Below are 12,607 nucleotides of genomic sequence, written 5' to 3' on the forward strand. Positions count from 1 at the left end.
GCTTGAAATTATGAAGATTGATGTTGGATTGTTTCTTAGACCATTGACAATGGTAAAAACATCAATATATCAATTATAAGTCCGTGTTCAAAATTATATTCCTTTTGATATGACTCAAGTATAGTAAACTGCTTGAAATGATGAAAGTTCATGAACATAGGGATTAGAGGATTTTTTTTATCTTTGTAATAAGAAAAATCAAAACAAGAAGCATGAATATGAAATTGAACTAGACAAAATAAATAAAGTAGATGAAGATTTACATGAAATTATTTAGGTGCATTTAGGGACAATTTTGAGTGTGTCTATTATGATAAATGGTATACTAGCACTTGCACACTTTGAATGATAAATGGTATACTAGCACTTACACTTTGGATGAGATGAGATGCAATGGGTATATAAATGGTATATACTAGTACTTGCACTTTTGATGAGATGCAATGCAATGGTATAGCTAATAGTATTGTACAAGTCAGAACAAAAGACTATATTTATCTCTTCCCCAATCCTTCCTCATTCCCTCTCTCCCTCTCTCTCACACATGCCTTTCTATACATATTATATTATCTCTCGAATGACACATTTGTATTTCTAAATGTGTTATTGAGATGGACCTTGCAGAGAAGAGGATAATGGAGAGCATGCCGAATCTCTGTTTAGTTTTAATTTTGGCTTGAACTGAGGTATCTCAAATTTGATATATATTGGAGATTGACCTTTCATGATACTACATTCAATGCTTCACCCATTTTTATTTCGACTGAATCAGTTCTCAAGGGCAATGCAGTTGAAGTAGAGCATGATCCATGTTTCCAATTCTACGAAACCCCTCTTATAATCTCTTTTCAATGGATTTCAAATTCTGAATCAATCGATGTTTAGATGATTATAGTAGAAATTTTTGATGTGACTACATCAGTTTTAGTATCAGAACATCAAAAATTGCTGGAAGTGGTTATATAATTGTATGGGTCACGTTAAATTGCAAGATTCAAAAGTGCAATACTGATTCCTCTAGACACGAGATTGATACAACTTATCTAAACATTGCTATGATTCCTATATCTGTTGTTTAGTTGTTACATACGATTCATAGGTTTTTAAATTGCAATTTCGATATGGAATATTTTAGGAGATAAGTTTTTCTTAATATGGGCTACAAAAGTGAAAAGTGATAAATTTGATATCAATTCATGGACCGTTGGAACATTGTGAGCTTATCCAGATACAGAATATCTAGAAATCTCGAAAAAAATTATATACAGAATATGATATGCCTATAGGAAACAAACAGTTTCTTGATTACATGCTAGCTTATCTTTGTCAAAGGGTTTTAAGCATAAAATATATACCAAGATTGAAAGCACTGCCTAATGATAAAGGCCCTTACCTTGCAACTCCTCTATGCTTGGAAACACCCCTTGAAAATCCACTGGTCCTCTTGTAAAAGATCCCTACAACTATTAACAAACATCCCATGACCCACATCGTAAGCCTTGGCTGCTAAATCCACAAAAGAAAAGAGAAAAAGGAAACAAACCTTTTGAAACCCTTGTGTGCTCTAGAGATCGATTCTGAAAATGACCAACGCACCTTTTTTTTCTCCTTATATCTCGTTAACGTTGCAATTGCGACGTTGTATACCGTTAACGTCGCAATTATGATGTTGTCAGGTTATAATTGAAAAAAAAAGCCAAAAACACATTACATTTGCCCGCTATCACAAATTGACGTCGCAAATTCACCCCTAATGTATTAGTGGTGCCATGACAACAATCGATTTAGCCTACATAGTTAGTGAATTTGACACGTGAGTGAACACATAGGAAGAAATGGTAATTTTTTCTACCACATGCCCATACAGTATGGCCATACGAAACCATATAGATGATGTCATGCTGATGTCATCACAAGGGTGGGAGTCATTGAAATCATCATTTCACGTGCCTAAATTTGATGACCATTTGACCATCATTCCAAGAAAAATTATAGCTGTTGCGATGGCTATATGACCTTCAAATTTAACCTTATCTTTTCCTGATGCAACCCCTCTCTAGATTGATTTTTTATTTTGCAGTCCAACTTTGGGAGGCCATAACTCGGACATCCAGACTCTAGATCATGTGCAAGTTTTTTTAAAATTGGGTAGAATTGCCTAAAATTTTTAGTGTTGTAGTCATTTTCTAGTTTTGGTGCACAGATTGTCAAAATTTGCATTTTTTGGTGACTATACCTGCATAATCTTGCATTTTACAACTTTAAACCCTCAGTACGGGCACATCTGGAGTTGAAAATAGGTTTCATTTTTTTTCAAAGTGCGTTATTTTTCATCTACTTTCCAGATCAGCATTCCAATCGTAGGGTTGTATGGACAAAAGTGTCACTTTTAGCAATAGGACATTTCTTTTCTTTGTATTGCCTCAGAATTGTAGCACATTGTAAAGTTCCATATTTGTAATCTATTAAAAGGTTGTAACAAGAAAAATTAGAAGTCCGTGATGGCCAAAATTAGCAAGTGGCCATTGTAATCACACTACTGATAAAGTGCCCAAAGCATCTATTTTGGGGGGGGGGGGTGTTCTTGATTTAGTGAAAAGGGGGGGGTGTTCTTGGTGTTGTGTTCTCTCTTTTCTACACTTTTCTTTCATTTTCTGCATCATGAGAAATTTTAAGTTTCCTAAATTAACTCCACATAACTATGCTACATGGTCCATCAAAATGTGGTATCACTTAATGCATAATGGAGTTTCACAATATGTAGATGGTACTCTTCCTAAACCAGCAGGTGATAAAGTTTTAGCAAGTGATATTTCAGCTTGGATAGCAATGGATAGGAAAGCCCTAGGTAATATATGTTTGGGGGTTGATGATAAGATCATGTATCAAATTAAGAAGTGTTCTACATGCAAGGAAGCTTGGGATACTCTCGAAAACCTTTATGGTAAAGTGTTTGAAGAGGATGTTTTCAAAATTGAAGATAAGCTTGTCTCCTTAGATCCTAAGTCATATGATTCAATATAGGATTTCATCATCAAGGTGAATGAACTAAGGACAAAGCTTACTGATAGTGGGAGTTCTATAAAAGATGATAGACTGATCTATCTCATACATAACAAGATTCCATCAGAGTATTCCACATTTGTATCTTCTTTTAACACCTCAAAGACTACCTTAGGGTCTGCCTATAAGAAAGTCAATTTTGATGAATATACTGATCTATTGGATACTGAAGAAAAGAAGTTGAAATCAATGGGGATTCTCAAATCACCTCAGTTTAAAGCATTGGTGGCCAACAATGAGGGTTCTTAAAATTTAGTTGGATAGTCTTCAAATCAAGGAAAGGGTAAGAAGAAGAAGTGGAAGAACAAATCAAAGGATGCAGAAAAGACAACACCACAATCCAATTAACAAGGCAAGTCTTCCTCAAATTCAAACAAGAAGGGGGATAACAATAAGGAGAAGAAGAAGTGCACTTATTGCAAGATATCAGGTCATGAAGTACATGAGTGCTATCTTAGGAAGATTGATGAGTTGACCAACATCATCAAGAAAAATAATGTTTCATTGCCTAATGCTTATAAGGAGAAAGGAACTTCTTCATACTCAAAGGGAAAAAGGCAAGCACTCATAGCAAATTCAAATTCTTCAAAGGAATGGATATTTGACTTAGGTGCCTCATATCACATGGGTTCTTCAAAGGAGGATTTTTCCTCAATGAAGTAGTTCAAGGTACCACACATCTTCATGGGAGATGATAGCAAAATGGAAGTTGAAGGGAAGGGAAATGTGGAGATGGAAAATGGAGAGTTTCAAGATGTTCTCTATGTTCCAAACCTAAGTTCAAATCTCTTATCAATCTACCAAATCACTCACTTTGGAGATGGACATAGAGTTGAGTTCCTTCTAGACTTAGTATAGGTGCATAGTCTAAAAGATGACTCATTGGTTGTAGTGGGGAAAGTGAATCATAACAAAAGGTTGTACTCTTTCTCCCATTTTGTGCCCAAGTCTCCTTCAAAAGCCTTGTTCTCTCAATCAAACTCAACAATGCAATTATGGCATCAGCGGTATGGTCATCTTGACTTCCGCTACCTTTAGCAACTTTGCACAAATAGAATGGTCAAAGGTCTACCCCAAATCAACTTTTCCCACGGTGAATGTTTAATAGATTCAGTGGCTATGCATCCTAAGGGGAAGTTACAAAGAGGGAAATCTTCAAGAGCACCAGGTGTTCTACAGATGGTTCACATGGTATTAGCAGGTCCTTTTGCATTATGCTAGCCTTGCTACATACTGACTTTCATTGATGACTTTTCAAGGTTCACTTGGGTCTACTTTCTTCATAACATGAATGAAGTGTTGGACAAGTTTCTAGACTTCAAGACTCATGTTGAAAAGAAATCCAAGAAAGTTATCAAAGTTCTCAAAATGGACAATGGAAGCATGTATGTGAATAGAAGACTTACAGACTTTTGTAAACATGAGGGAATTGATCTTTAGAATTCACCAGCATTCAGTCCACATAAGACAGATGTTGCAACATTGAGGATCCGAACTCTTAAGTCTATGGCAAGTTGCATGATACAAGCCAAGTCTCTAGATCCATCATTAGAAGTTGAAGAAATCTCTAGTGCCACTCACATTCTTAATTGATCTCCTCATCCAACCTTAGAGGGAAAGACTCCTTTTGAGGCATGGTGTGGTAGAAAACCTATTGTGACACACTTCAGAGTCTTCAGTTGTCCTGCATGGGCAAAGATATCTTCCAGGGGATGCAAGGCATAGTCACCTCGGCCTTGTACTTTCATTGGTTATGAAGAAAGTGTGAAGGCATACAGACTATTGGATCTAGAGACACATCAAATCTTTGTGGAGAAGGATGTACACTTTGAGGAAAGTTCACCAAGCTTGTCCTCTACTCCTCTCCACACATCATATCGTGTGGAAACTGATAGTGACACTAGCAATAGTGCTTCAACAGATTCAAACACATGGGGTTCTATTGACAGTTGTTGTGAGTAGTCACTACTTCAATTCAGTTTGCATGTATACATCACCACAGTGATAGGTCCAGAACAACAGGGTACATCCAGTCTTCCAGGTCTAGCTTTAGTGACAGATTTGGGGGATAGTATTGATGATCTACCTCTTCTTCTTGATGCAGAAGCACCTTCTTCAGTTGTCACGAGAGCTCCATCTGACTCTCTTGTTGATCAATCGTCACAAGGTGAAGTGATTATGGATACTTATGATCAACAGTTGTAGCAGGATTCTTCATTAGCTGAGGAGATGTACAGTTCTTTGAGATAGGTTCTTCAGCCAATTGAGTAGGTTTTAGAGACATCACTTATCTTTGAGATTCTTTCCACACACTACGGAAGCATCTCATCTGTACCTTTGGCATTGTTTTTTCCTAAGGGGAGGAACACCATTTTGTAGTCTTGGATCAACTTCTTCATCAAAGTAGTCACTAGTAGGCACTCTTCTTTGAGTGGGGGAGCCTATCTTGTCTCTCTTCCTCTTCTCATCATTCTCTTATGTATATACTGGATGTATGTTGTAATGAGGGGGTCTTGATTACTCCATCCATCCATACATCATTTCATCTCTCTTTTGGGGGAGGGTTTTTTCCATGAGGTTTTCCCTCTTTCTTCGCTTTATGAGAGATTGCATATCATTATGTATATGGGTACCTAACATGACCTAGTAGCTGAGACCCATCATGCACTTCATCCTAGATTTTGTAAGCTTAAGGGCATTCCCCTACATTGCACTTAAGGGGGGGTGTTGGTGTAAATAAGTATTTACTATTTACACTTACTTAAGTTTACTTAGATTAATGCATTATTTTATTATTTATTTAGGTGAGACACTTAAGAGTTTGTGTACTCTCATGGGTTGTCATGTTCACAACACAAAAGTACACAACTCTAATTAAGTACATGGTGTTTACAACACTGGAGTTTGCATCATTCACTAAGTTGTCATGTAGACAACACAGTTATTCATGCTCCTGATTTAGCACATATTGTCTACACCACTAATTTGTCTGATACACCATGGTAGGCTTATCCTCATATCATTGCACTTACTTCCATGCTTAATGGAGGATAACCCATATCTAGTGGACATGTGTCTGGTTGTATGACTTATCATGTTGCTGACTTCTATGCATTCTAGAAGCTCTCCAGAGGCCTTTATATACAGACACTCCTAGTGTACTTGTAGATGAAATATTGAAAAAAAAATCGTCATTCTAATCATACTCTCTCTATTGGTCTATTGTTGTGCTTGTGTTTGAGTTCCTTGGTCTTGGGTGAATTCTAGCCTAAGCCAAATTCTTACAAATGTACTTATTTTATTAGTTAGTCTAGTTTTTCTTCTTAACATGCAAATTCCTTATCTGTATACCATAAACTCATAAATCCATTGCAAAAAAAAACTAATTATAAATTTAAATAAAATTGATTATAATTTATTCTAGAAAAAATGTTTGTTCAAGAAAGTACAAATTTGTAATGAAAATTTTGTGAGGGATTCAATCATTTGGGTAACACCCCTTGCATAGTGGCCAAATTTTCCTCAACTCTCTTTTCCTCCTAGTGCCACTTACCTTCTCTAGGGCATTAGTGGGGATTAAGTCTCTCTACTAATGGTAACTAAGAGGCTTGGTCTTTGTTTTTTTTTCAATCATCATAATGAACCATATAAAATAGAGTTGATTTTGGCTTACTCCTAATGCTCCACCTCATAGGTGGAACCTTTGGAAAGAAGCTTTAGTTCAGAACCTTTTGATATAACATAAAGATTCTAATTAAGATAATTCCAACAAATTTCTTAACTATCTCTTTTAATTTTTTACTTTTATCAAAGAAAGAGATAATAAGAAAGAAAACATGATAAAGACTAGAGCAGTCTCATGAATATTCTAAATCTTACTATTCTAAATCTAACTGATATTTGTGAAAAATTAAATAAGTACATCCCTCCTCTCTATTTTGCTACCATTTTGCCCTTCCTAATTTAATATCACTGCTGTATATGAGATTTCTACCTATTGAAATAAATCCCTATTAAAAAAAACTTTATAGTACAATAATTTATGCATTGATGTGAATGTGGCGTCCAGTATTTCACCCGCCCACATAGAGCATGCAACACATGGGAGTTGCAACTTTAATCAAAAGTTGTTCTAATACTGCAGTTGATCAGAGATAGACTGGTCTATATCACAACATTGGTACGAAGAACTTAAAATCTCTGCCATACTCAGATAAATTAATTTCACACCAAATCAAAGTGGGGACAAATCAATTTCTCACCAAATTTTGGTCGGAAGAAATTAAAATCTCTGCCATTTTCAATAAATTAATTTCTCAACTGACTTTTTTTCTCTCCCTCTAACGAGAAGATTACGTTTAAAATTTCTACTTGTTGCAGCCTTCTCCGCTGAAGAAAAAAATGATGGAAGAATGCAAACTGTATGGAAATTTTAGTTCAGGCTGGCCTTGCAGCGATGTATATTTATTGTCAGAATCGCTTTTGGCAATGGAATGAGCCGTTTCGTATATGTAGCTTATAGACAAGCTGTTTCTACACTTGTCATGGCCCCTTTTGCTTATTTTCTAGAAAGGTGATACAAGTATGATAAAACTCAAACGTCGGTTGAATATTTAGCCTATGTCGTTATAATAATATTATTATGAATAGCACGGATCAGTTTTTCACAATATTCTAATGAAAAATGTGCAGTTGTTAACTTATGAAATAATGTTACTATACTTTTGAATCTGTTTGTATAAATTGTCTTTTTACCATCTATGATCTATTATCTATGATCTATTATCAGGATAAGAGAGTTTAAGCAGGGACAGGCTAATATCCAGACAAAATGCACTATAGACAAAATAAAGTGAATTTTTTTTTCAGATTTATTAAAACTTAGTGATTTTTTTCCAATTTTTTTGTTATTTTCCACTACAAACTATGCAGATCATGAAGATCAAATGTTGAAATTTTTAGAAAAATCCATGATGTTTTCGATTTTTTGAAAATTGGTCACCTCTACAGTTTGAAGGTTTGAAAGGAGGATAGCCGTGTCCATTTGAAAATAATGATAGATCATGGAGTGTGATTAGAATAGTTGATGTGAAGTTTCTTTATACAATCAGACTCAAAAACATAATAGCAAATATATATTTATTTTCATAATTCAATTGTATAGTTTTTGAATCAAATTTATTAACTTATATTTCATAAGAAGAACCTATTTTTCATAAGAATGAATGAAACACCTAACACTCATTGCATCTAAAAGAAATAAACTCTTTAATTACTTATTGAAACAAATAATGAATTTAACATACTTAAATCTTGATATCATTATAACTAAGTTTATGATGTTGATGATGCTCTGTGTAGGAAGGATCGTCCCCAACTCACTTGTGCTATATTCTGGCAGATCTTTCTTCTTTCCCTTTCTGGGTAAGTAGAATTAAAATTCATCTGTTTTAATTGTAGTTTTCTTGGTTTTTTCTATTATCTTGCTTTCGCTGTTCTTGGGATTCTTATAAACAATGTCTATATACAGTATATGTATTCATAATTTAACAGAAATTAAGCTGTAGTAATCAACAATAATTATCAGCTTTGAAGGGACTGATTTGATATCAAGAGACTAAGTGGTGTAGTAATATTGCAGGATCAGTGTGAGCCAGAATCTGTTTTTCGTTGGCTTGGAATACACTTCGGCCACCTTTACATCTGCAATCCAAATCCTCCTTCCTATTGTCAGATCTATGATAGCCATTGCGTTTCGGTATTGATTTAAACCCAATAACCTTTTTGATCTTATCTAATCTAGTTCTAGAACTTGTGTGAGCGGCGGCATGTGGGTGAGCGAATCCATAATACTTGGTGGTAATCTTACTAAAAATAAGTAGTTTGTGCATATGCTAGAAAACATTGATCCAAAAGAACATCATAAATCTATAAAAGTTGCATTTGCATTAGATCACATACTTTATAGCAAAACTTGTGAGTCAATTTTTTTCTGCTTTTTTGGAACCTTTGTTTAATATGCAGTAATACATTTGTTATGAGGGTATTTACAATTAATGGTACATTTTGTTATAAAAGTTTGAGATTTATTAATTGGTTGTGTAAAAGAAGTTATATTTGAATGAAAGATGAATTTATTTTATAAAGGCTAGTAATTCAATTAATAGAATATTCTACCAAAAATTAGAAAGCCTGAGGGCAGTACCTATCTAATTCATGAAGTTCAACATCAAATATTGTCTAAGAGGCTGATGAAAATAAGCTAGATCTGAAAGAAGATGCCCTAATCCTATAGGGGCAATTAGCTCAATTGACAATTCTCAATTATGTACCCATTTATTGTATTGGACAAAAATACCCCATGAAAAGTTCACTATAGTTTTTAGAACTAGGCGGCCAAAATAAGAACCTCAAACAACTAATGTGGCTTTAGTTAGTGTTGGAAATAAGAGAAATATGAATCAAAGTTAGGATTATCCTATAGAGACAATTAGCTCAATTTTCATAGCAATATTCTACATATTTGCATTAGAGCAATATCTTATAAAAAGATCAAAATGGTATTAAGGTTGTGCTCAAATAGGTGATGTGGCTAAAGGTGGTGGCGCAAATAAATTATATTTGACCTAAAGATAAGATGGCCTTGTAAGGACAAGTATCTCAATAGAAAAATGTATCCACGTGTTCTTATTAAAACAATATACATACATATTTTTATTTTAACTGGAAAGGATGATATATAAAGTTGTGCAATATGAAGATATAGGCATATGAAAAGATTAGAGCAACATAATAAATCTTTTGTTAAAAAAATGAGGAGTTTAATTAGTTTGTTTTAGATATGAGAAAGTAGACACTTCATCTAAGTATGGACAAGGAAAAAATATAGCTGGAAAGGATGCTATATAAAATTGTGCATATAAAGACATAGCTATATGAAATTTTTAGAGAAATCTAATGAATCATTTGTTGGAATAATCAATAGTTTGATTAGTTTATGTATTGTGGTGTTTCAGATTTGAGAAAGTAGACATCAAAATTAAGTATGGACAAGCAAAAGTTATAGGAACTTTTATCTATGTTGGAGGGGCGATGATTATGACATTATACAAGGGCTTTATCTTGAATCTTTCAGAAACACTTCTTCTAAAACATAGTACATGGTTTCTGGGGGCGTTATCCTTATTGGCTTGCTTTCTTTTTTTGTCGCTATACCTTACTTTGCAAGTGTGCATTGTTTCCTTCAATCCAATTTCATGTGATAAAAAATAATGATGTCAATTTTTCATGTACATAGAAATTCATTTTTTAATTTCTAGATTCAATTGTGCTTGTGTTTTTCACACCTAATCCATAAAAGGCACACACTCAAATTTAAAAAAACAAAAACATAGGAATGATATATTTATGAACTAAAAGTTGATCAATGCTTGATATGTACATGTGCAAATCTCGAAAAAGTATCCTGCTCAAAAATCATTCCTAACATTAGCATTCTTAGTAGCGATAATTCAGAGCACAATAATAGCCTTGATATTTGAGCGTCACACCTCTTCTTGGAAACTAATTTGGGACATGGAATATTTCAGCACTGTATTCTTAGTTAGTATAAAAGAAAATCTCTATGTGCCAAAACTTCCAAATATTTTTAATATTCACATAATATACAATCATGTTGACTTAAATTGATGTTGATGTAGGTAGTAGTTGGTTCAGCATTTACATTCTTTGTGAAAACCTATAGCATTGAGGAAAAAGGACCTGTCTTTTCAACACTTTTCTATCTATTATCTACAATTATAGTTGCAGTCTTAGAGATTTCAATATTTCATATGAACCTTCATGTGGGAAGGTTGGATAAGGAGTCAAGATGGGCTATCGATCGGGATGGAGTCTCTGAGAAGTGTTGGCTGCTGGCTGGGCTAGGGTTTTTCCCCTAGCCTGTTCTTGGTGTTTGATCTTTACTATTTTCTATTCTGTTTGGATTGTTAGCTACTGGACATAATTTGCGTCGATGTTTTTGGAGATCTTCTGCAGTCAATTTTGGATTGGGGGTTTTATTGTTTGCATGGCAGGGCCTGGGATTTCTTCTCCGTTGGTGAGAACAGATGGTTCTTCTCCAACTATGCATGCAATGCGATCTGAATCGTTTTATTCAGGGGAGAGCTCCAAGCTAAAAAAAGTTAATGGCTGTCTTCCGCGTAGCCATGATCGCCCTATTCTGGTTATTCCTCCAACGGCTATAATGGAGGACATTGATTATTGGACCAAGCATGCTTTGATATGCAAATTTCTTGGAATCCGGATTTCCCTATCCGCTCTTGAGGCATGGATCCGCCGCTCTTGGCAGGTGGAAGGCGATATGGAGATTATGTTGGCAGGGAATAGTTATTTTTTTGTTGTATTCTCTTGCATGTCTGATCGTGATCGTGTTTTTGAAGGAGGCCCTTATTTCTACAACAATGTGGGGTTATTTGTCAAACCTTGGCATTCAGGTTTTAATTCTGTTGAGGATCTCCCTTCAACAATGCCAGTTTGGGTTCGCTTGCCTCGTCTTCCCTTGGAATTTTGGCGTGAAGACATCCTTCGACAAATTGCTGCTTTGTTGGGGAAGCCAGCTGCGATCGCACATCAAATGCTTGATAAAAAGGTTATTTCTTTTGCTAGAATTTGTGTTGAAATTAATTTGAATAACCCATTACCAGATTCTTTGGAAATTTGTCTGGGGGATTCTTCTTGGGTGCAGTAGTTAGATTATGAATCCCTCCCTTTCCGTTGTTAGATTTTTCATGAGTATGGTCATTTACTGCGGCAGTGCCCCGTAACTCGAGTTTCAAAGGAGTGGATCGGTCTACAACTGGAAATGCTGGTGGTTTGGCAGATACTACAGGGAAAGGACAATCTCAAATGGTTAATACTACCAAGGGGATGAATCCACAAGATGCTACAGGTAAGGGTAAGGCTCCAATGCAGGATAAGGATGGATTTACCCCTGTTCGTCCTCGAGCTAAGGGACGTGGTCAAAAGAGGCCTTTGAAAGAAAGATTATCTGATTCAGGTTTTAACCGTTTTTGAGGTGCTGGATAGTATGGTTCTAGAGGAGGGTATTCCTCCTCCTATCTCTTCTGATCCAGCTTGCCCAGATGAGAGATATGTTCCTAATGATGCTTGTGGGGCATCTCAAGTTGTAGTATATCAGAATTGTGAGGTTCCTGTAGCTCCTGTGACAGCGGCTCTGGTGACTTCTACAGTGTTGGAAGATGATGATGTTGTTTTGGCTGACTTGGTTAAGGATGTGCTACCATCAGGTAAGGGCAAGGGATCTCCTCTCCCCTTGGGGTTGCTGCCTCGACCCTTTAAGCGGGCTTCTTCTTCTCCCCCTCTAAGGAGTGGGCACAAAACAAACCAAGAGAAGATTAAACTCATAGGAGATATATTGATTGAGTCTGGTTCAGTGAAACCTTTGGATTCTCATTTTCCCAAATCTACCCAATGATGATTATTCTCTCATGGAATGTAAGGGGGTTGAATAGCATCCCTAGAC

At 35.5% G+C, this 12,607-nt stretch overlaps 1 pseudogene; it reads left to right on the forward strand.

The window, feature by feature from the left end:
• The first annotated feature begins 7,464 nt into the window (after positions 1-7,464).
• LOC149554062 (WAT1-related protein At1g44800-like) lies at positions 7,465-11,003 on the forward strand (annotated as a pseudogene).
• The last annotated feature ends 1,604 nt before the right edge of the window (positions 11,004-12,607 follow it).

The sequence above is a fragment of the Cupressus sempervirens genome, chromosome 6 (genome assembly GCF_028749045.1).
Source record: "Cupressus sempervirens isolate cs-2001-9-10 chromosome 6, ASM2874904v1, whole genome shotgun sequence".
NCBI classification, from domain to species: domain Eukaryota; kingdom Viridiplantae; phylum Streptophyta; class Pinopsida; order Cupressales; family Cupressaceae; genus Cupressus; species Cupressus sempervirens.